The sequence below is a fragment of the Hevea brasiliensis genome, chromosome 6 (assembly GCF_030052815.1).
Source record: "Hevea brasiliensis isolate MT/VB/25A 57/8 chromosome 6, ASM3005281v1, whole genome shotgun sequence".
Classification (NCBI taxonomy): domain Eukaryota; kingdom Viridiplantae; phylum Streptophyta; class Magnoliopsida; order Malpighiales; family Euphorbiaceae; genus Hevea; species Hevea brasiliensis.
The window spans coordinates 75,761,150-75,783,668 of NC_079498.1; the positions used below are offsets into that span (position 1 = coordinate 75,761,150).

Sequence of the window (22,519 nt, forward strand, 5' to 3'; positions counted from 1 at the left end):
GTACAACTTGATTCTCAAAGTTTACAAAAAAATTAAAAATTAATCTCTTTTATGCTTTTTTATTTCTTTATTCTCCCTTCATTTATCTACTATTTCTCTCAAAAAATTGCAATAATGATAAAAAATAAAATTTGATCAAAAATTAAAATAAAAAGTACTGCAAATTAATTTTTTTCTCTCCCAATCTCTCCTAAAACTAAAATCAAAATCAATAAATCTAATAAATAATTGACAATTCCAATAACAAAAAAATTTTTCAAAAAAAATACTTTCTTTATATTTTTTTTTGGACAAATATAAGAATTTATTATTTTTAAAATTTTAAAAACTAAATAGCAATTTAATTGGATTATAATATAATTTGCCATTTTTGGCCTTTCACAAGCTTAATGTACATTTTATGACAGTTTAATAATTTCAGGGTTTAATTAACTCAACTTTCATATTTTATAATAAATAAAATCTTGCTATAAAGATAAGGAGGGAAATTGAATCTTATTCTGTTTCCCATTTTATTCTTATTTTTCCATTAAAATTTCAAACAGAATTATTGGTGACTCTCATGTTCTTATTTTCCGTTTGAAATTTCAAATATGAATTATTGCTTTCAAAGTCATATTGACTCTTCTATCCAATTACGTTTTATATATAATTAAGAGTTTTTATTTGGTTTAACCTATATGAGGCTGTTAAACTTGAACTCCTCATTTATTAATATTTGAAAATTTTTCCTATTATAATAAAAAAAAATTATTTGATTGCTTATACTTCTAAATTTGAGTTTAGATTTTTTTTATTAAGAATTAATTTCTAAATTTTTTATTTTAAGTATTATGAAAATAAAATATAATTATAATGCTTGATAACAGGATTTCAACATGAGATCTCTTGGTAGAGGTTTTAAAATTTCACTGTTTGTAATATTTAATATGATTTTCTATAAATGGAGTCATTGATGAAATTATCAAGTATTAAAATCATTAGAATAGTCTTCTTGTAATTAAGCAAATTATAATAAAGAAACAAAATTAAATAGGAAAAATATTGACACGTATGTGCACAATTAAATTTGTTTTCTCACGACCTGGATGCTCCTCCATCGCCTACGGTGCAGCACAGGAACTTGGCCCTTTTCTTGTTCACAGAAATGAAAGTCAGCTCATCCTTAACTGGTACTCTTGGAACAAAGGTGGATTAATTTGCCTCTTCCATTGATTTTACCACTATCAATTATTAGGAAATTTTTGTCCAAATCTACTCAATTTAATCGAAAACATAATATATATATATGGTGAAATTTACGTATAAAATAAATATGATTTATATATTTATATTGAAATCTATAATAAATCAGATTTAGCTATATATGTATGTAATATAATATAAATCCAAAATACAAACATGTGAGTATTACATATTTTAAATTTGAATCCAATACATATGGTGTATTATGAATTTTAATTATTATTATTATTATTATTATTATTATTATTATTATTATTATTATTATTATTATTATTATTATTATTATTATTTTGTGCTATGTGCAGCTGCCAATTTGTTATTTCTGGAAGAACCAGTGGGTGTGGGCTTTTCATACACAAACCATTCCAAAGATTTGCATAAGCTTGGTGATCGAGTTACAGCAGATGATTCTCATGCTTTCTTAATAAATTGGTTTAAAAGGTTCCCAAGTTTCAAATCTCATAATTTTTACATAGCAGGGGAGAGCTATTCTGGTATGTGTACTTGTTCTATATATATATATATATATATCCTGGAAATTTTTTGAGTTTCTTTCTTAAGCTATTTTCTGCTTATTGTTATAAACTATCTGTACTCTTAATTAGGTCATTACGTACCCCAGCTAGCTGATCTCATCCATGATAGAAACAAAGGAGCCACCAAAGACTCTTATATAAACCTCAAGGGCTTCATGGTATATGTCTTTCACTTTGGATAAATTACATAGTGAAGTGGTTATATTAATTTTATGCAAATCAATTATAAATAAATAATTATAATTATTAATTTTTAAAAAATTATTTAATAGTTATATTATGATTGAGGAACGGATTGGAAATGCTTTGATTAATGATGAAACGGATTTATCTGGCATTGTGGACTGTGGAGTCATACGATCATATCAGACCATCTCTATCACAACGTAAAGGAAAGTGCTTTTAAGCAAACAGTTGATGCTGCTGCTGCAAGCAATTGCTCTGCCCATTTCAAAGGATTTCATGGATGCCTATTCTTGGATCGATATTTATAGCATCTACACTCCAGTTTGCCTCACTTCTTCTCAATCCTCTAGGAAACTCGTCTTCGGGCCTTGTCCCCTGGCAATACATTTAAGACAGCCAACCAACTTCTGTTACTTTAATTTGCTTTATTGGTTCTATTAAGATAAGGAAAAATTTACGTAAACTTTATATATTATTAATTTAAGACATAAAATATGTTAACTCTTTAATTTTTTTTTCTTTTATTTATAAATTTATATAATTTTTATATTTTATCTTTTATAATAAAAATAATTTTAACTTATTTAAAAGTCAATTTAAACTGAAATTAAAATTAAAATATCTCTTAAAGTGAAACTGGAGCCAAAATTTCTACTAACCTAAACCAAAGAAGAAACCACTAGAATAAAAAAAAAAATGGGCCACAATTCAATTTTGATCCTCAGATTCTACCTGGTAAACTATTAATTTTGACGTGAAACTGGACCAATTAGTGTTCAAGAAATGGTTAAAGAAAGCAAGAATTATAGAGGGATTCAGCAGTCCAATTATTGTAGTACCAAGTAATTAAAGGGAGTGAATGCTACATGTTTCTCGCTTTGATTCTTGTTTTCAGGACCTCTGGCACAGACTGCCATCAGGCTACGATCCATGTACTGAAGGCTATGCTGAAAAATTTTTCAACAGAGATGTGCAGAGGGCTCTTCATGCCAGTGTCAACAAATTGCCTTATGCAGGTACTAACAAATTATTCCCAAAAACATTACTTTCCTAGTCAGTAAATATATATATATATATATATATATATATATATATATATATATATATATATATATATATAGAAAATTGTGCTAAATTAGTGATATTGAAATCGCTATGAATTTAAATCACTTAAAATTATAACTAAATCAAATTCACAAACTTTTGCATAATAACTTGACTCTCAAATGTAAATTTTATCAACATTTAATTCTGTTAATTATTTTTAATTTGAAATAATTTTATATTTAAATAATTATTTATTTTATGTTTAATAATTATATATTTTATAAAATAATTAACATTTTTATATTTATAATCTTTAAAATGTAAAATAGTAAAAAATATAAAATATAAAATTTAGATAGAAAAATTATTCTATTAATAAAATAAAATTTCAAGAATTAAATTATTAAATTAAAAAGCAGTTGACGAATTAATTTATTAATAAAATATAAATTTAAAGATTACATGTTTTTCGTTATAAATTAAGAATTTAATTGTAATTTAGTTAAAATTAATTAGAAAAAAATATATAATATACATATAAAATATGGAACAGAGGCACCTGGAACATTCAAACATTTAGCGAGGACATGTGTCGAATCAATGAATAGTAATTTTCTTTCTGCTTTCACTGCCATGGAAAATAAATGTGATACGGCAGTGGAAATGTTGACATCTCCTTCTCATTTCCTTCAATATTTTTCGCCCATCATTCTCCAATCATTCCAACTGGCAACTTGGAAAACACGCAAAATAACAAAGCTAGGCAATATGTTGTCCAATGTCACTGCTCTTGTTGTCTCCCGTCCATTTGGTGCCTTGAATTTATCAAATTTGTCTTTAAATTTTTTTTTCTTTTTCTACATTAGTCTCAATCAATGTGCTGCAGGCACTGTATTTACCACAGCTGCCACTCAGAGAACATGTAAATTTCAGCAGATTTTTACTGCACTTGCTGTTGTTCATTTTCACTTTTTTGCCCCTTCTAGGAACTTGTACTCGATTAGGATTCCCCGTGAGACATTGGCAAAGACAAAAAGCTGGAAAATAAAGCTTAAATATCCTTGAATTTTTTCGTGAAAGTCTAATTAGTTCATCCTGAAGTATATGTTCAAATTATCCCTTCAAGAAATCTCCTTTTATTTTACATTTTATATTCCGTTTGTTAGATTATGCATTTATTGTGTGTGTATTTTAAATTCTTTTTGTATATTTATTTCTCTAAGATTTTTTTTTTATTTATATTTACTCATTCTCTTTATAATCGATATTTACCTATTTTATATATAGATAATTTAGGCAGAATATTTTTAATTAGTATATTTGATACGTATCAATTAATTAGATAATTAGCTTGAAATATATATATATATATATATAAGGCTGTTGTTGCTAGTGTTTAGAGCTTTGGCTCTTTTTAATATCTACCAAAAAAATAAATTATAAAAGAAAATTTGCACATGCTACCACCAACTCATTTAACTAATTAATATGTAATTATTGTATTTTGTCCCCACATTTTGTTGAGGCAGTGGGTGTAGAATAGGCTTTGAGGCGTGATGAATCACTATCTTTAAGGTATTAATTGCTCCCACTAGATTGCTGCAAGGTTATAGCAATATACCTCCAGGATACAACAAAGCCTGAAATCTGCAGACAGCAATTCCTGAAGATTTCCCTTAAGAACTCTTTATACGAACTGAATTTAGAGAGACTAGAAGAAAAGAAGAAGAAGTAGAAATAGTATATATTTGGATTGAAAAACTCATCCATATCTATAAAGAATGAAAAGTCATGGCACCTTTACTAGATAGACACATCTTTCTATCTCTAAATAATATAACTGTTTATGTAATAGACATGTCTGTTTATTAAAAGATACCTATACAAATAGTTGTGACTATTTGTATAGACATATCTATTTATTAACAGACACCTATACAAATAGTTATGACTTTTTATATAGAATAGACATGTCTGTTTATTAACAGACACCTATACAAACAGTTGTGACTGTTTGTATAGAATTGATATGTCTCTCTATTAACAGACACATCTACTTGTTAATAAACACATATGTTCGTAATTTATTTATGAAAATTACAATATGATAATTATTTTATTTCACACATATACTTGTCAAGTGCCATAATAGAATAATATATATTGAATTATATATATAATTCTATACATATTTCACTCTGGTCATTCCTTCACTTTCTTATATTTTAACAATATAGGAATTCTTTCTCTCTATACTATCTAACATACAAGCTATTTATAACACATTTCCTATATGAAAGTATGTGTTCTATTTTACACATTCTATAGAGACTTGCTCCACAACTAGTAGCGTAAACGGTTCTGTTTCTTCAAGAAATTCAAAAAATGGCTCACTTGAGGGAACTGTTATTATTTTTCCTAGTTTCTATAACACTAGTAGCAGCAGCAGCAAGTTTTTCCAAAGTAGAAACCGGCGAAGAAGCACAGCGAGAGGCGAACAGAGTGACCAGCTTGCTTGGAAAACCGCCGGTGAGATTTAGGCACTATTCCATTTATGTTAATCTGAAACGCAATGATCAGAAGGCATTGTTCTACTAGTTCTTCGAAGCCGAAGATGGTGTCTCACAAAGGCCTCTTGTTTTTTGGCTAAATGGAGGTTAGCTCATCTCTTCCTCTCACTTTTTTTATTGATACTTGGAATTTGACAGCTCTCAATTTTGGTAACAATCTTATATCATCATCTCTTTTTCTTTATATTTTACACAATTTTTCTGGTAGGATACAATTCTGAAGCATAGGGTACAAACCAATCAGAGCAGTCCTATTTCTGCACTTTTCTTTGTAAAAATAGAATTCAACTTACAATTAAGCATAGGAATACTTATTAATTGTTTATTTTCTAATATTATAAAATAGAATAAAATAAAGAAAAAAATCAAAGCAAAAGGGAGAAATAGGTTGGGTTAGGGTTAGAATCTGTTTGATTTAAATGGCGTTAATTTTTGAAAAATTCACTTATCAACCTAACCGGTTAAGATAAGTGAGTTACTTTCACTGTGATTAAGAAAGTAAGAGAAAGTCAAGACATATGGCCAACTAAATGAAGCTTTTGAATTACGTTATACTAATCAAGCAACCCTTTCTTTAGAAAATTAAAAAAAAAATTAAAAACTTAATGAATTTTCACATAAAAGTCTAAGTTGAATCAAATTAAATTAGAGAGAAATTAAGTTGACTGGAATTCAATTGATTTGGTTTAATTGTATTCAATTTAATTAATCTATTTGTTCTTTATTTTAAGTTTTTTTTTTTTTTTAAGTTTAAACTCGTTTTAGATTTAATTTCAGTTATATTTTTATTTTTAACTCTAATATTAAATATAATAATAAATAATTAAAAATAATAAATTATTTATTCGGATTATTCAGTTCTATTTTTTTTTCTTAGAAGATAGAATTAAATTGAGTAGAATGAATTTCTTAAAATTAAAATCAAAATAACTTAATTAAAAAACTAAAATGAATTTTTAAATTAGATTATTTTTTTCTATTCGAAATAAATTCTATCAACCCAGAGGCTAGTTTGCTTTGTCTTTCATTTAGGGGTGTTCACGGTCCATTTTTGAACTGGAATCGAATTGAAACTGACTTGGTCAAAGCCAGAATAAAACCAGTTAAAATCGGAATCGACATTGAATTGGATTGAAACTGTCATTCTGTGGCTTGATTGAAGTTCATATTTTTTAAGAACCGTAAACTAGTGGTTTCAAACTAAATTGAACCAATAATTTTGAATCGGACCTAACCAACTATTTAAATATAAAAGAACTCAAAAAATATTTCACCCCATTCCAAATTTATTTATATAAATCTTAAATTTTCTAAACAATTATTCTCTACACTCCCTTTAATTCTCAATATTCTATCAATTTTTCTCAATTTCTCTAAATAATTATTTTCTACATTCTTTTTAATTCTTAATACTCTTTCAACTTTCCTACTTTATTATTTTATACGCTCACATAAATTTTTAATATAATCTCAATTACTTTGTTATTATTTTATATCCTCAATAAAATTTTCAATACTCTCTATTTTAATTTTTTTCCTCTTTTATATTTTTTTAATTATCAAAGTATTATGCAATTTTTAGAAAAATAGCGAGCAATAGAATTTGAAACTTTGATTCTACTAAATTCCAAGAGGATACATATAGAAAATTAAATTCATGCACCTTTTTTCTAATTTCCTTTAAATGAATTAATTTCATTTCTAATTTTTTAATCAATTCCTAGTCTTTTCTTATTAAATTTTTCTTAAGGATAAATTAATTTCATTCTCTTTTTTTTTTAATTTTATTTTGATTGAACAATTTTTAAGAAAAATTAAAATATTTTTATAAATATAACTTAATTCTAAATCAATAAAATTTTCCTCCAATTTTTTTTTTGTCTACACCGCCCCTAAATTGCCTTATAAACCGTCTCGAACTGTCCCTTTTCGAATCGCCCTTTAAACCGTTTTAAATTGGAGCTTAGACTAGAATTTGTAGTTTAGGAGCCATCTTCCAAATTATCCCACGATGATTTGGTTTAAATTCATAATTTTATTAAATCTTAACAGGTGATTTAGTAACTGTAAATAGTGATTCCTAAACCTAGCTAGCCCTACTTTCATTGGTTACTATTTCAATTCACATTTCCTTAAATAATGATATGACAGTTGTCTAATTGTCTCCGGTGTTAGATATGTCAGGTGGCTCAGTTATTTAGTATATTTTACCGTAGTAATGGACTCAGTTACTATAAAAGTATATTCGCCATCATCTTTAACGATTCATCTTTATGGATCCTTTTCCTATGAGAAGAACCGAGCTATCACTCTTAAAATTTTTTTTGAAGGCTCCAACAATACCCTTGATTTTTTAAATTAAATATTTTTAAAATATTTATTTTATTCTAATTTATTTAAAAATAAATATCTTTTACCAAAATTCTGCCTATTAAAATATTATTTAAATTTTTATGCATAATAAAACAAAATATTAAAATCTCACTCCAATTATTAATAAATTTTAATTTAATGATATTAAAATAATTTTTAGAATAATAAAGTTTCAGGTTTGAATTATAATTAAAATAATTATTAAAAAACTCATCCTAATTATAATTTTTTAAATAAAAATAAAATTACAAATTTCAAGATTTTAAAAATTAATTTTCAGAACAAAAACTAGCATTTGTATCATGTAAAATAATAGACAAATTAAATACATTTAATTTTTTTTTTATATTTCATGATATATGCATAAATTGAGTAAAATGAGATAATTTGAATTAACTTTGTCTTTTATTTATGATAAATGCAAGATGAATCATTAAATTATTAATCTTATAATCTGTCCTAAGCTATATATCAATAACTTTGTTATTTTATAGCGAAAAAATAAAAGAAAATATTATTATTATTATTATTATTATATATTATTATTATTATTATTATTATTATTTAGTAATAAAATAAAATAAAATATTAATATTTTCTAAGTAGTAATTATTATTTTGGGTTCAATATATGCTATAATTGTTTTAAAAATTAATATTTTTAAATATACAAATTAAATGTGAAGTTTATGAAAAAAAATAATTGACAATTGTGTAAAAATAAATTACTTTTGAACTCAATTTAAAAGTTGCAAGGAACCAAATCTTTCAACCATTTCACATTGGCAAATTCTACAATATATGAGTCAAATACTTTTTCATTTACACAAAAGTATGAAAAGATATTACATTTATATAATTATAAAAAGTACTAAAATTTAATTATTATGTGAACGCTTGATGATTTTCCACATTATTATTATTGTTCTTTTTTTTTTTTTCTAAGTTCCTCAGCTTTCGGCTGTGAAGAGGACAGGAATTGGGGCCCATTTAAAATTATAGAATGGAAGAAGTTGCCTGGAAAAGGAGAGTGGGTCTCGAATGTTTTGTTTTTATTGTGATGCGTGGGTGAATGATGATATGGTCAATGAGCGTAACCCATTTCGATTTTTTGTCTGTTTGAAAGAATCGAAGGCAATTTTTTGAAAATTGGAGAAATCACTGTAGTGGTGAAAATTATTTATTCAACTTTGAGTATGTCACTTAGATCTTGCTGCGGTAATGAATTTAATTAACTCCTAAACTTTAACTTCGATATAGGTATGATGAAATGCTTGTAAATATGTATAAATATAGAAGGCGTAATATTTTTTTTATTAAGAATTAATTTCTAAATTTTTTATTTGAAGTATCATAAAAATAAAATATAATTATAATGCTTGATAACAGGTTTGCAACACGAGATCTCTTTGCAGAGATTTTAAAATTTTACTGTTTGTAATATTTAATATAATTTTTTATTAATGGAGTTATTAATGAAACTATCAAGTATTAAATTCAATAGAATATTGATCTTGTAATTAAGCAAAGTATAATAATGAAATATAATTAAATAAGAAAAAAAAATTTTTTTCTCGGTACTGGGAAAGTTATTGACACGCATGTGTAAAATTAAATTTGTTCCCAGGACCTGGATGCTCCTCCATAGCCTACGGTGCAGCACAGGAACTTGGCCCTTTTCCTGTTCGCAGAGATGGGAGTCAGCTTATCCTTAACAAGTACTCTTGGAACAAAGGTAGATTAATTTGTCTTTGCCATTGATTTCCCCACTATCAATTATTAGGAAATTTTTGTTCAAATCTACTCAATTGAATTCAAAACATAATATATACGATGAAATTCACATATAAAGTAAGTGAGATTTATATATTTATATTTAAAGTCTATAATAAACCAGATTTAACTATATATGCAATACAATATTGTAACACCCCTATTTTTTAAATTTATTATTTTATGGGTAAATATTAAAATTTTATTTTATTTAAATTTTAGGAAATTATTTGAAATTTTTCGAATTTTAGAAATCGGGTTCGATTTTCTGAAAATATAAAACTTTGATGACTTTTAAAAATTAATTTAAAGAATACGTGGTGAAACTAAAAATATATTTGCACTCAACGATTTTTTTTTATTTTTCTAGATTTTTTTGGGAATTTTTGGGCATCGTTTTCGGTCTCAAGGCAGAGTAAAAATTTAAAATTTTGTATCCTGAATCGGATCGGCCAAATCGAATCAGATCGGATCGGACTGGTCGAATTGGATCGACCATTTCTTTTTCTTTCTTACTCGCGCGCGCGCCCGACGCTTCCTCTCTTTCTCCCGTTTTCTCTCTCCCCTCTCCTCCTCTAGCTGCGTCGCTGCCGCCTCAGTCTTCCCCACTCACTGGCGCACAGCCCCAGCCTTTCCAGCTCGCCGGACATTTCCTGAGGCACCGGAAAAATGAGCCCGAAGGCGCCCCAACACGCAGCACGTGGCTTCACCTTCCTGGCTAAAATCCGGCCGATCCGGCCACCGATCGGATCGGGTCTTGTGTCAAAACTCTTCTCCACCTTGAGAGCTTTCCATAGACACCAAGAACACCAAAATTCATCAAGCGATTTGCCCAATTTTTGTCTGAGAAATTTTAGCCCATTTCGACTTTTGGGCTAAATTTCTCTCAAACCGTGAACCCCACGAGAAAACCGAGAGTACCAGAGTGGTCCACTCATCGAGAGCTTTGCGGCAATACCAATTTCAAAATCTTCCGATATCATTTTTCAGTGGGTCCCATGAAACTTCGTAGTGTTTTTTCGAGCACTAAATGAGCTTAGAAAATTCTGTAAAAAATTATAAACTAACCCCCGTGTTGTGGGCTTCGTGTAGGTACCTTCAATTCGCGAAAATTCAACGGTTGCCCGAGTTTGTAAATTTCGGGCCGGGCAGACAGGCTATCGAAAAAGTCTTGGAATTGGGTTGAGATTTTGGCTACTCCACTGTTGTCAGACGTCCTGAGCGCGTTCCCAAGGTCGGAATCGGCATAGGTAAACTCGAACCTTACTTTTTCTTAATTATCTAGTGCTTGAATGAGATTAAAAATCCATAAAATATTCGTGGTAGCTTAGAAAATTATAATTCCTTTAGCATATTAATAATGCTAAGGACCGCGGGGCAAAGTTTTAGAATTTTTAGAACTCATTTGGGTAGTTTTTGCAAAAGGGTTAAATTATAAAGACTAAACTGTAATTTTTCATATTGTGATTGTTGACTGTTTGGATAGGCCCAGGAGGGGCTGTGTGATGTGATTGAGTTGTAGGTATATGGTTTGTGGATATAGAAGTGCGTTTTAAGTCATTTTGTAGGTTGGGTAGATCTTAGGTATAAGGAAGACTCTGTCGGATTTTCGGCACGACTTAGGATATTTTTGGTCTTTTCTTAGTTTGTATTGAGTCAAATGTATTAAATAATTGTAATAAAATTGTCAGGTGAGCTGGGACAGCCTTCCTCCTCCACCCAGCCGCCACAATGACTTCGATTGAGTCTGTGAGTAAAATATTAATTTTAATTGTAATTTCGATATTACTATATGTTCAAGTATGCCCATGCATCACTTATAAATATATATTTATGTAGTTAAACACTAGGCACATTTTATATTGCATTCATAAATGTTGAAGTGCCATGGATGTTGTTTGTTATAATTTAGAGCAGTGTGTGTGCGTGGCGTGCATGTGATATGGTATTGGATATGGACAGGACGGGTAGACACGGCTTGAGAGACACTCGCTGGGACCCAGTCCTGCAGGGTAGACTCAGCTTGAGAGACACTCGCTGAGACCCCGTATTTGATTTGTTAAGCGAAAGTCCAGCTTGAGAGACACTCACTGGCAAATGTTAGATTAAGAGGGCTGTATAGGGGATCAACTCCCATATATATATATTGTTTAACAGTGTTGGGTGTGTGAGTGCTCCAAATTACCTTTTTGAGGTGATTTGTATGAAATTTATGATGATGTTGCATTTCACTTTACATGGTGCATTAGTTTTAGATAGCTATAAAGATTATGGTTAAAATTGATATTTTACACTCTGAGTTGAACGCTCACTCCTGTTCATCTATTTTTTCAGGCTACAGGAGGATTATTTGTTGTGGCTAACTTGCTCTTCTTCTTCGCAGGTCCATTAATAGTATTTAATGTATTTTGTACAATTGAGTTAAATTTTAGACTCCGTATGTGTTAGAAGCACTTATTTTTATTTTAGGCCTGTATTATAAAAGTTATGTTGGACCTGTAAAATTATTAACTGTATGCATGATGGGATTGGATGAGGGAGCTAAGCTCCTATTTGAGTTATGACATTTTGATTATGTGGAGGGTGAGCTGAGCTCCCCAATTTATTATATATTGTGTTTATAGGTCGGGCGAGTCAAAAACTCTCCGTTGAATAGTCCATTTTATGGTCGGACTCTGTCCAGTTGAATTCTTAAAATTAGGCCCAAATGGGCCTTAGAGTTGGGTTGAGAAATAGTTAGGCTTACTACGGGCCTTGGGGCCTTTAGGCCCAGGTCCTAGTGCCAGTCCGGCCCATAGGTTGGATCGTGACAAAAGTGGTATCAGAGCTTAGGCTCCAGATTCATGGGGAAGAATATAGTTGGGAGTGTAAAAGGAGTCTTGTTAGGATGTTACATGTGGAGTATAGGATTCTGTTTTGTCTTTTTCTATAATTCTTTGTTTCTAGATTCTGCGTTATATCTCAGGAAATATAAGAGTACCTCAGTTAGTGTCCTAATTTTCATGGAGTACATAGAAATGTGAAATAGAGTTAGCAAACATGTGGAGGTCTGCCATGGAAATACGTTCTCCAAGAAATATTATATTTCTATCAGTATGGGTCCAAGTGTAGTGCCTATCTGGTTCTAGGCACGAGTACATAAAGGTGAGTTTTGATAGTATAATTGCACTAGATAAGGGTGAGGATACCACTGCTGGTAATCATCAGTGGATGTCCCAGTCAGAGTAAGTTTATAATAATAGTAGATTCAAGAGAGATAAAAAATTAGGAAACCTAGTATGTCAGGACGTATCGTAGTAACTATACAATGTTCTCGATGTTTGCTCTGTAAGCTATAGATTATAGTACTGACATGAGATTATTGTGTAGAGCTGCGTGCATCCCTGTGGTGCTTCATAATGAGGGTGTTTGCGAATGGCCTCTGTTTTGGTACAATTATGCCAGAACAGAGTTTTATATTTGCAGAGGAGTTGAGAACTCCTGATTAGGGATCTAGAGCTAGAATATCGAAAGGTCACAATTGGGTGGTAACTAGAGTCAGTAACTCGATTACCCTAGCATAAGCTCGAGTTACATCAAGAGTTGCCATTAGACCAGAGGTTGCGGATTAGTTGCAAAGTAAAGGTGACATCTATAGAGTGAGACCGTCTGGTCTTTGGTATGGAATTTTGAATAGTTTTTGTAGTACGACAGACGTTTTGCTTAGAGTTTAGTAAGAATAGTATACCTTGTGTATATTAGTAAGGTGTAAAGTACAACCCTACTACCCAAAGAAGGTCGAAACTATGAATTGATGATTTACAGAGCTATGATATGATAAGAGAGTCATTAATTTGACATGATTTTGGCAAGGTAGTAAATGTAGTACCTTTGTTGCAGTAGGGTATAATCCTATCTTTTCAGAAGGGATAGAAGGTTATTATTAATAATGATGACTTATGGAATAGTGTCCCAGATGGGACTGTTGCGTGAGATAAAGAGTTAGCTCAGGTGTTCTGGAGATTGATACAAGTTCCATTATATGAACCATAAATGATTAGATCATGATGGATGTAAAGCCTTTGAATTGAATGACGGGTTTGGGTGCCCAGTATCTTAAGTTTTGGCTAATTGAGTAACATTGAGGTATAGATGACGTGGTAGGGATAGTGGAAAGGTATAAGTTTCTGATATGACAATCAGGTTCAAAAAGAAAATAGAGCTAAAGGATGGAAGAGTGAAAGTTCGGATTTGGGTAAGATAAAAAGAGTTGGATAGAGAAAGTGCAGAATGAAAGTTTGGACAATTGATTGCAGATGCAATATAATCCAAATATAATCCAAATGCCAGTGGAAGTACTAGCTAAAGTGGTCAAAGGACCAAATCTAAGTAGCACAGATATGTGATAACACGGTAGGGACTCTGAAAGATATGTTTAGCAAGTACAGCTGTCATATTAGGAAGAAGAATGGAACCGGAGATAGAATAGTCAAGTTCTATTTTGGGTAAGACAAAGGAAATAAATGAAAGGACAACTTGAAGGGCACATAATAAAAGGAACAAAGTTAAGATATAGGGTAGGCTAAGTGTTATTCTTGGCAAGGTGAATGATAAGGATGGAGAACCCAAAATGGGACCACATTAGTGAGAATAGTGATGGAGGTATGGAATCTAATAATGTGATACTCATAGCATGATGTAGTTAAGGTAGTGCCAGGGGCTAAAATATAGAGCTTGGAGTTGCATGATTGGATCATACTCTATCTATTCCCTATTCCTAAAGTGAAGTGGATAACAATGGGGCAAGATTTTTTTAACTTTTTAACAGCATCAAGAAGATTAGGCGAGGAATATAATAATAATGAACGAAAGCTAGAAGGTGTGCGATGGTATTGCGGACTATCTAATTAGGCAGAGAAAAAGAAGTTAGTAAGTAGTAAGTTGAATAAAAGTCAATCTAAGGGATCAAATAGGTATGATGAGAGGAAAAGAATGATAGATAATGACACATAGGCTTTAAGTTAGACTTTTGAGATAGTGAGAAGGTAGTTAGAGCTTTGTTATGAATGTCAGACAAACATTTTTAGTGTGATCAACAGAATCACTTTGCAGTGAAGCAATAACAACAGAACAACAGGAGGGGTAAAACGAAAAGCAACAAGTATGGGTGGTTATAAATCACTAGAAAGTTCAAGGATCAAATTAATGACCATAGATAATGGTGGAATTAGTGCTGAAAGAATCTATTAGTGAGAGAAATCTTTCAGGATTCAACAAAAGTTAAGGGCACAATATAAACGATGATAGATATGAATCATTTGTCTAGTATAAGTAAAGTTAATAAATTATAAAATATTATGTTAGGAAGGACAATGGTACGATAAAGGGTTCATGCAGATGATACCTTATAGGTAGAGCACAATTGTGCTAGAAGATGATGAAATTTGAATAGAAAGACCAAGAAACATACGTTAAAAGTTATTATATGGACAATCGGGCATAGTTGAATATAAGAGGATATTTTTCTTTCTTTTCAAGTTTAGCTTGTGCTTTTGGTTCTAGAGGATTATATAAGGAACAGAGACTGAGTCAAGGAGACCTAGTTATTTGAGAGTTTAGTAGGCACCAATTCATACACAATGTCTTTATATGAGAATGACAGTAAGTGCATACCTAGTGTTAAGTATGAAAGAATGATCAGAGAGGTGGCAGGAGTTAAATTGAGCTAGTTACTAGGGCTTATAACCCTTTTGAACTATAAGCTAGAGGAAGTGCTATTTGCTAACGAGTTACAGCGAATGAAATTGTTGCTAATGGGAAAAGTTGAGGCTGAAGTTTGGAAAGCTATGGGTAGTATATGTGATTATATTAAGGAGAATGAACATGTGAAGTAACTTGTTCAGAATTAAGGCATGGCACATATTTTCCACAGCCGTGTTAGTTCAGATGGAACTTATAATTTCTAGGGCTTCTATCCATCCAGGATGAGCAATTTCCTACTAAGGCTGGTAGGGAATGATAATGTTCTGATAGGTAAGTTGGGAAAGGGGTTACAAAAAGAATTTTCTGTGGTTAATTACAAGTGTTACATAAGGTGAAGAATGTGCTGGTAGGAGTAAATCGTAAGGTTAGAATTCCCGAAGTAATGGAACTAGTAATCAAGATAAGACTAAAAAATAAAATGAAAGTTAAAGTTAATGATGGGATGGACATCCTTGAAGGAAAAAGTGTAAGGGTGAAATAGGACTAAGATTAAGGAATAAGTACAGCTTATTGAAGAGATATTAACGATAGCAGAAATAGGAAAAGAAAGTGGATAAGATCCAAAGGACAGAAAGAAAGCTCAGTAGAGCTAATTATAATGATAAGGATAAGAAGGAATAGGTATGCTAGGAACGCACTAAGAGATGTTTGAAACAAGTTATTATGAGATGATAGATTAAAGGAGTAGTAGAGTCTCGATCTAAGTGCCAATGTGTTAGAAGTAAGCCATATGCTAAGAAGCTTTAGAAAGAAGTCTATATATTTCCATTCTAGAGAAGGAGTGGGAAACGATAAAGTTGCATTAACTGGGTTGTCAGGGAATACAAATACATTTATCCTATAAGAGAAGAGACCCAATTCACTTTCCAATATTGATAAGTGGTGTAGGGTACGCTTGACACTTGGATGGAGCTCTACATAACTAGTTACATAAGATGGACAGGAGCTGGTCTAAGGACCTTAGTAATGACACAAAAGAGATTGAAAATTTGAAGTATCATGGGAGTGAGAAGATTTATTGGTATTGACCATTGAGGTCATAGGACAAGTAAAGGTTTCAAACGAGATGTATATGATAGGTGCTACAGGAAAGCATTTCATAGGATACTATAGGGTAAGGAACATAAGTCACGTTTTTGGAGAACAGAGATTATTGAAACAAAGGAATGAGGACTGAAGTCACCAAGAGACACGTTAGGGCGTAATAAAAGCAAGGTAAGCACCAAAGTTGATTAAAGTTATCAAATATCAAGTCGAGAGTAGTGGAGTTAAATAAGAATTTGATCTTTGAGGAGCAACCAGTAGCCATAGTGGACTACCAAGTGAGGTAGCTAAGATCAAAATAGATTCCTATGGTTAAGGTTTTGTGGAGGAGCCAGTCAGTAGAAGAGTGAACTTGGGAGTCAGAGCGAGACATGCATAGCAAGTACCTTTATCTATTCAATGTGTAATTCTGATCTTTTATTTTACCTTGTGTAAAATTCGAGGACGAATTTTCTGTAAGGAGAGAAGAATGTAACACCCCTAATTTTTAAATTTATTATTTTGTGGGTAAATATTCAAATTTTATTTTATTTAAATTTTAGGAAATTATTTGAAATTTTTCGAATTTTAGAAATCGGATTCGATTTTCCGAAAATATAAAACTTTGATGATTTTTAAAAATTAATTTAAAGACCACGTGGCGAAACTAAAAATATATTTGGACTCAACGAATTTTTCTGAGTTTTCTAGAATTTTTTTCAGAATTTTTGGGCCTCGTTTTCGATCCCAAGGTAAAGTAAAAATTCAAAATTTTATATTCTGAATCGGACCGACCGAATCAAATTGGACCGGATCGGACTGGTCAAATCGGATCAGACATTTCTTTTTCTTCCTTCCTCGCACGCACGCCTGACGCTTCCTCTCTCTCTCCCGTTTTCTCTCTCCTAGCTGCGCCGCCATTGGCCCAGTCTTCCCCACTCGCTGGCGTCCCGCCCCAACCTTCCCAGCTCGTCGGACATCGCCTGAGGCGCCGAAAAAATGTGCCCAAAGGCACCCCAACACGCAGCGCGTCGCTACACCTTCCTGGCCAAAATCCGGCCGATCCGACCACCGATCGGATCGGGTCTTTTGTTAAAACTCTTCTACACCTCAAAAGCTTTCCATAGACACTAAGAACACTAAAATCCATTGAGCAGTTGCCCAATTTTTGTTCGAGAAGTTTTAGCCCATTTCGACTTTTGGGCTAAATTTCTCGCAGACCGTGAACCCCATGAGAAAACCGAGAGTACCAGAGTGCTCCACTCATCGAGAGCTTCACACCAATATCAATTTCAAAATTTTTCGACACCATTTTTTGGTGGGTCCCACGAAACTTCGTAGTATTTTTTCGAGCACTAAATGACCTTAGAAAATTCCGTAAAAAATTATATACTAACCCTCGTGTTGTGAGCTTCGTGTAGGTACCTTCAATTTGCAGAAATTCAATGGTTGCCCGAGTCTGTAAATTTCAGGTCCAGCAGACAGGTTATCGAAAAAGTATTAGAATTGGATTGAGATTTTGGCTACCCCACCGTTGTCAGACATCCCGAGCGCGTTCCCGATGTCGGAATCGGCATAGGTAAACCCGAACCTTACTTTTTCTTAATTATCTAGTGCTTAAATGGGATTAAAAATTAATAAAATATTCATGGTAGCTTAGAAAATTATAATTCCCTTTGCATTAGCTTAGTAATAATGCCAAGGACCGCGGGGCAAAGTTTTAGAATTTTTAGAACTCATTTGGGTAGTTTTTGCAAAAGGGTTAAATTATAAGGACTAAACTATAATTTTTCATATTGTGATTGTTGACTGTTTGGATAGGCCCAAGAGGGGCTGTGTGATGTGATTGAGTTGTGAGTGTATGGTTTGTGGATATAGAAGTGCGTTTTAAGCCCTTTTCCAGGTTGGGTGATCCTAGGTATAGGGGAGACTCTGCCAGATTTTCAGCACGACTTAGGACATCTTTAATTTTTTCTTAGTTTGTATTGAGTCAAATGTATTAAATAATTGTAATAAAATTGGCAGATGAGTCGGGACAGCCTTTCTCCTCCACCCAGCCACCACAGTGACTTCGATTGAGTCTGTGAGTAAAATATTAATTTTAATTGTAATTTCTATATTACTATATGTTCAAGCATGCCCATGCATCACTTATAAATATGTATCTATTTAGTTAAACACTAGGCACATTTTATATTGCATTCATAAATGTTGAAGTGCCATGGATGTTGTTTGTGGTAATTTGGAGCAGTGTGTGTGCGTGGAGTGCGTGTGATATGGTATTGGATATGGACAAGACGGGTAGACACGGCTTGAGAGACACTCGCTGGGATCTCGTATTTGGTTTATTAAGTGAAAGTCCGGCTTTAGAGACACTCGCTGGCAGAGGTTGGATTAAGAGGGTTGTATAGGGGATCAACTCCCATATAGGTATTGTTTGACAGTGTTGGGTGTGTGAGTGCTCCAAATTGCCTTTTTGAGGTGATTTATATGAAATTTATGACGATGTTGCATTTTACTCCACAGAGTGCATTAGTTTTAGATAGCTATAGAGATTATGGTTAAAATTGATATTTTACTCTCTGAGTTGAACGATCACTCCTGTTCATCTATTTTTCCAGGCTACAGGAGGATCATTTGTTGTGGCTAACCTGCTCTTCTTCTTCGCAGGTCCATTAATAGTATTTAATGTATTTTGTATAATTGAGTTAAATTTTAGACTCCGCATGTATTAGAAGCACTTATTTTTATTTTGGGCCTGTATTATAAAAGTTATGTTGGACCTGTAAAATTATTAACTGTATGCATGATGGTATCGGATGAGGGAGCTGAGCTCCTATTTGAGTTATGACATTTTGATTACGTGGAGGGTGAGCTAAGCTCCCCAATTTATTATATATTGTGTTTACAGGTCGGGCGAGTCAAAAACTTCGCGTTGAATGGTCCATTTTATGGTCGAACTCTGTTCGGTTGAATTCTTGAATTGCGCCCAAATGGGCCTTAGAGTTGGGTTGAGAAATAATTAGGCTTACTACGGGTCTTGGGGGTTTAGGCTGGCCCAGGTCCTAGTGCCGGTCCAGCCCATAGGTTGGATCGTGACAAATATGAACTCAAAATATAAGTATGTGAGTTCCATCCATTTTAAATTTGAATCTATTACGTATGATGCATTATGAATTTTAATTATTATTATTATTATTATTATTATTATTATTATTATTATTATTATTATTATTATTATTTTGTGCTATGTGTAGTTGCAAATATGTTATTTCTGGAAGCACCAGTGGGTGTGGGCTTTTCATACACAAACAATTCCAAAGATTTGCTTGAGCTTGGTGATCGAGTTACAGCAGATGATTCTCATGCCTTCTTAATAAATTGGTTTAAAAGGTTCCCAAGTTTCAAATCTCATACTTTTTATATAGAAGGGGAGAGCTATATATATATATATGTACCGTGGAAATTTTTTGAATTTTTTTTTTAAGCTATTTTCTGCTTATTGTTATAAACTATATATACCGTCATTATGTACCCCAGCTAGCTGAGCTTATCCATGATAGAAACAAAGAAGCCACCAAAGACTCTTATATAAACCTCAAGGGCTTCATGGTACGTCTTTCACTTGGATAAATTACATGATGAAGTGGTTATATTAATTTTATGCAAATCAATCATAAATAAATAATTATAATTATTAATTTTGTAAAAAAAATTATTTAATGGTTATATTATGATTGAGGAACAGATTGAAAATGCTGTGATTACTGATGAAACAGATTTATCTGGCATTATGGACTGCGCATGGAGTCATGCAATCGTATCAGACCATCTCTATCACAACGTAAAGGAATGTGTTTTTAAGCAAACAGTTATGCTGCTGCTGCAAGCAATTGCTCTGCCCATTTCAAAGGATTCAAGGATGCCTCTTCTGGGATCGATATTTATAGCATCAACACACCAGTTTGCCTCACTTCTTCTCAATCCTCTAGGAAACTCATCTTCGGGCCTTGTTCCCTGGCAATACATGTAAGACAACCAACCAACTTCTATTACTTTAATTTGCTTTATTGATTCTATTAAGACAAGAAAAAACTTACGTAAACTTGATATATTATTAATTTAAGACATAAATATATTGATCCTTTAATTTTTTTCTTTTATTTATAAATTTATATAATTTTTATATTTTATCTTTATAATAAAAATAATTTTAACTTATTTAAAAGTCGATTTAAACTAAAATTAAAATTAAAATATCTCTTAAAGTGAAACTCGAGCCAAAATTTCTACTAACCTAAATCAAAGTAGAAACCACTAGAATAAAAAAAAAAAAGGGCCACAATTCAATTTTGGTCCTCAGATTCTACCTGGTAAACTATTAATTTTGGCGTGAAACTGGACCAACTAGTGTGCAAGAAATGGTTAACATAAGCAAGAATTACAAGTTGTACTATCTGAAGAATTAATAGAGGGATTCAACAGTCCAATTATTGTAGTACCAAGTAATTAAAGGGAGTGAATGCTATATGTTTGTCTCTTTGATTCTTGTTTTCGGGACCTCTGGCACAGACTGCCATCAGGCTACGATCCATGTACTGAAGGCTATGCTGAAAAATTTTTCAACAGAGAAGATGTGCAGAGCGCCCTTCATGCCAGTGTCACCAAATTGTCCTATGCAGGTATTAACAAATTATTCCTAAAAACATTACTTTCCTGGTCAGTAAATTCATATATATATATAGAAAATTGTGCTAAAATTAGTGATATTGAAATCGCTATGAATTTAAATCACTTAAAATTATAACTAAATCAAATTCACAAACTTTTGCATAATAACTTGACTCTCAAATGTAAATTTTATCAACATTTAATTCTGTTAATTATTTTTAATTTGAAATAATTTAATATCTAAAATTTTATTTTATTAATATAATAGTCTTTGCACATAAATTTTATATTTAAATAATTATTTATTTTATGTTTAATAATTATATATTTTATAAAATAATTAACATTTTTATATTTATAATTTTTAAAATGTAAAATAGTAAAAAATATAAAATATAAAATATAAAATTTAGATAGAAAAATTATTCTATTAATAAAATAAAATTTTAAGAATTAAATTATTAAATTAAAAAGCAGTTGACGAATTAATTTATTAATAAAATATAAATTTAAAGATTACATGTTGTAATTCTAATTTATGAATTTAGTTATAAATTAAGAATTTAATTGTAATTTAGTTAAAATTAATTAGAAAAAAATATATAATATACATATAAAATCTGGAACAGAGGCACCTGGAACATTCAAACATTTGGCGAGGACATGTGTCGAATAAATGTAAAATAAATGTAATATGGCAGTGGAAATGTTGACATCTCCTTTTCATTTCCTTCAATATTTTTCACCCACCATTCTCCAATCATTCCAACTGGCAACTTGGAAAACACGCAAAATAACAAGGCTAGGCAACTTGTTGTCTCCCTTCCATTTGGTGCCTTGAATTTATCAAATTTGTCTTGATTTTTTTTTTCTTTTTCTACATTAGTCTCGATCAATGTGTTGCAGGCACTGTGTTTACCACAGCTGCCACTCAGAGAACGTGTAAATTTCACCAGATTTTTACTGCACTTGCCGTTGTTCATTTTCACTTTTTTGGCCCTTCTTAGGAACTTGTATTCGATTAGGATTCCCCATGAGACCTTGGCAAAGACAAAAAGCTGGAAAATAAAGCTTAAATATCCTTGAATTTTTTCGTGAAAGTCTAATTAGGTTCATCCTGAAGTATATGTTCAAATTATCCCTTCAAGAAATCCCCTTTAATTTTACATTTTATATTCCGTTTGTTAGATTATGCATTTATTGTGTGTGTATTTTAAATTCTTTTTATATATTTATTTCTCTAAGATTTTTTTTTTTATTTATATTTACTCATTCTCTTTATAAATGACATTTACTTATCCTATATATAGATAATTTAGGTAAAATATTTTTAATTAATACATTTGATACGTAT

The 22,519-nt window shown here is 31.2% G+C and overlaps 2 pseudogenes; both read left to right on the forward strand.

Annotated features, from left to right (window-relative positions):
- The first annotated feature begins 1,053 nt into the window (after positions 1-1,053).
- On the forward strand, positions 1,054-4,079 carry LOC110638865 (serine carboxypeptidase-like 35; annotated as a pseudogene).
- A 1,289-nt stretch (positions 4,080-5,368) lies between these two features.
- On the forward strand, positions 5,369-22,172 carry LOC110651920 (serine carboxypeptidase-like 35; annotated as a pseudogene).
- The last annotated feature ends 347 nt before the right edge of the window (positions 22,173-22,519 follow it).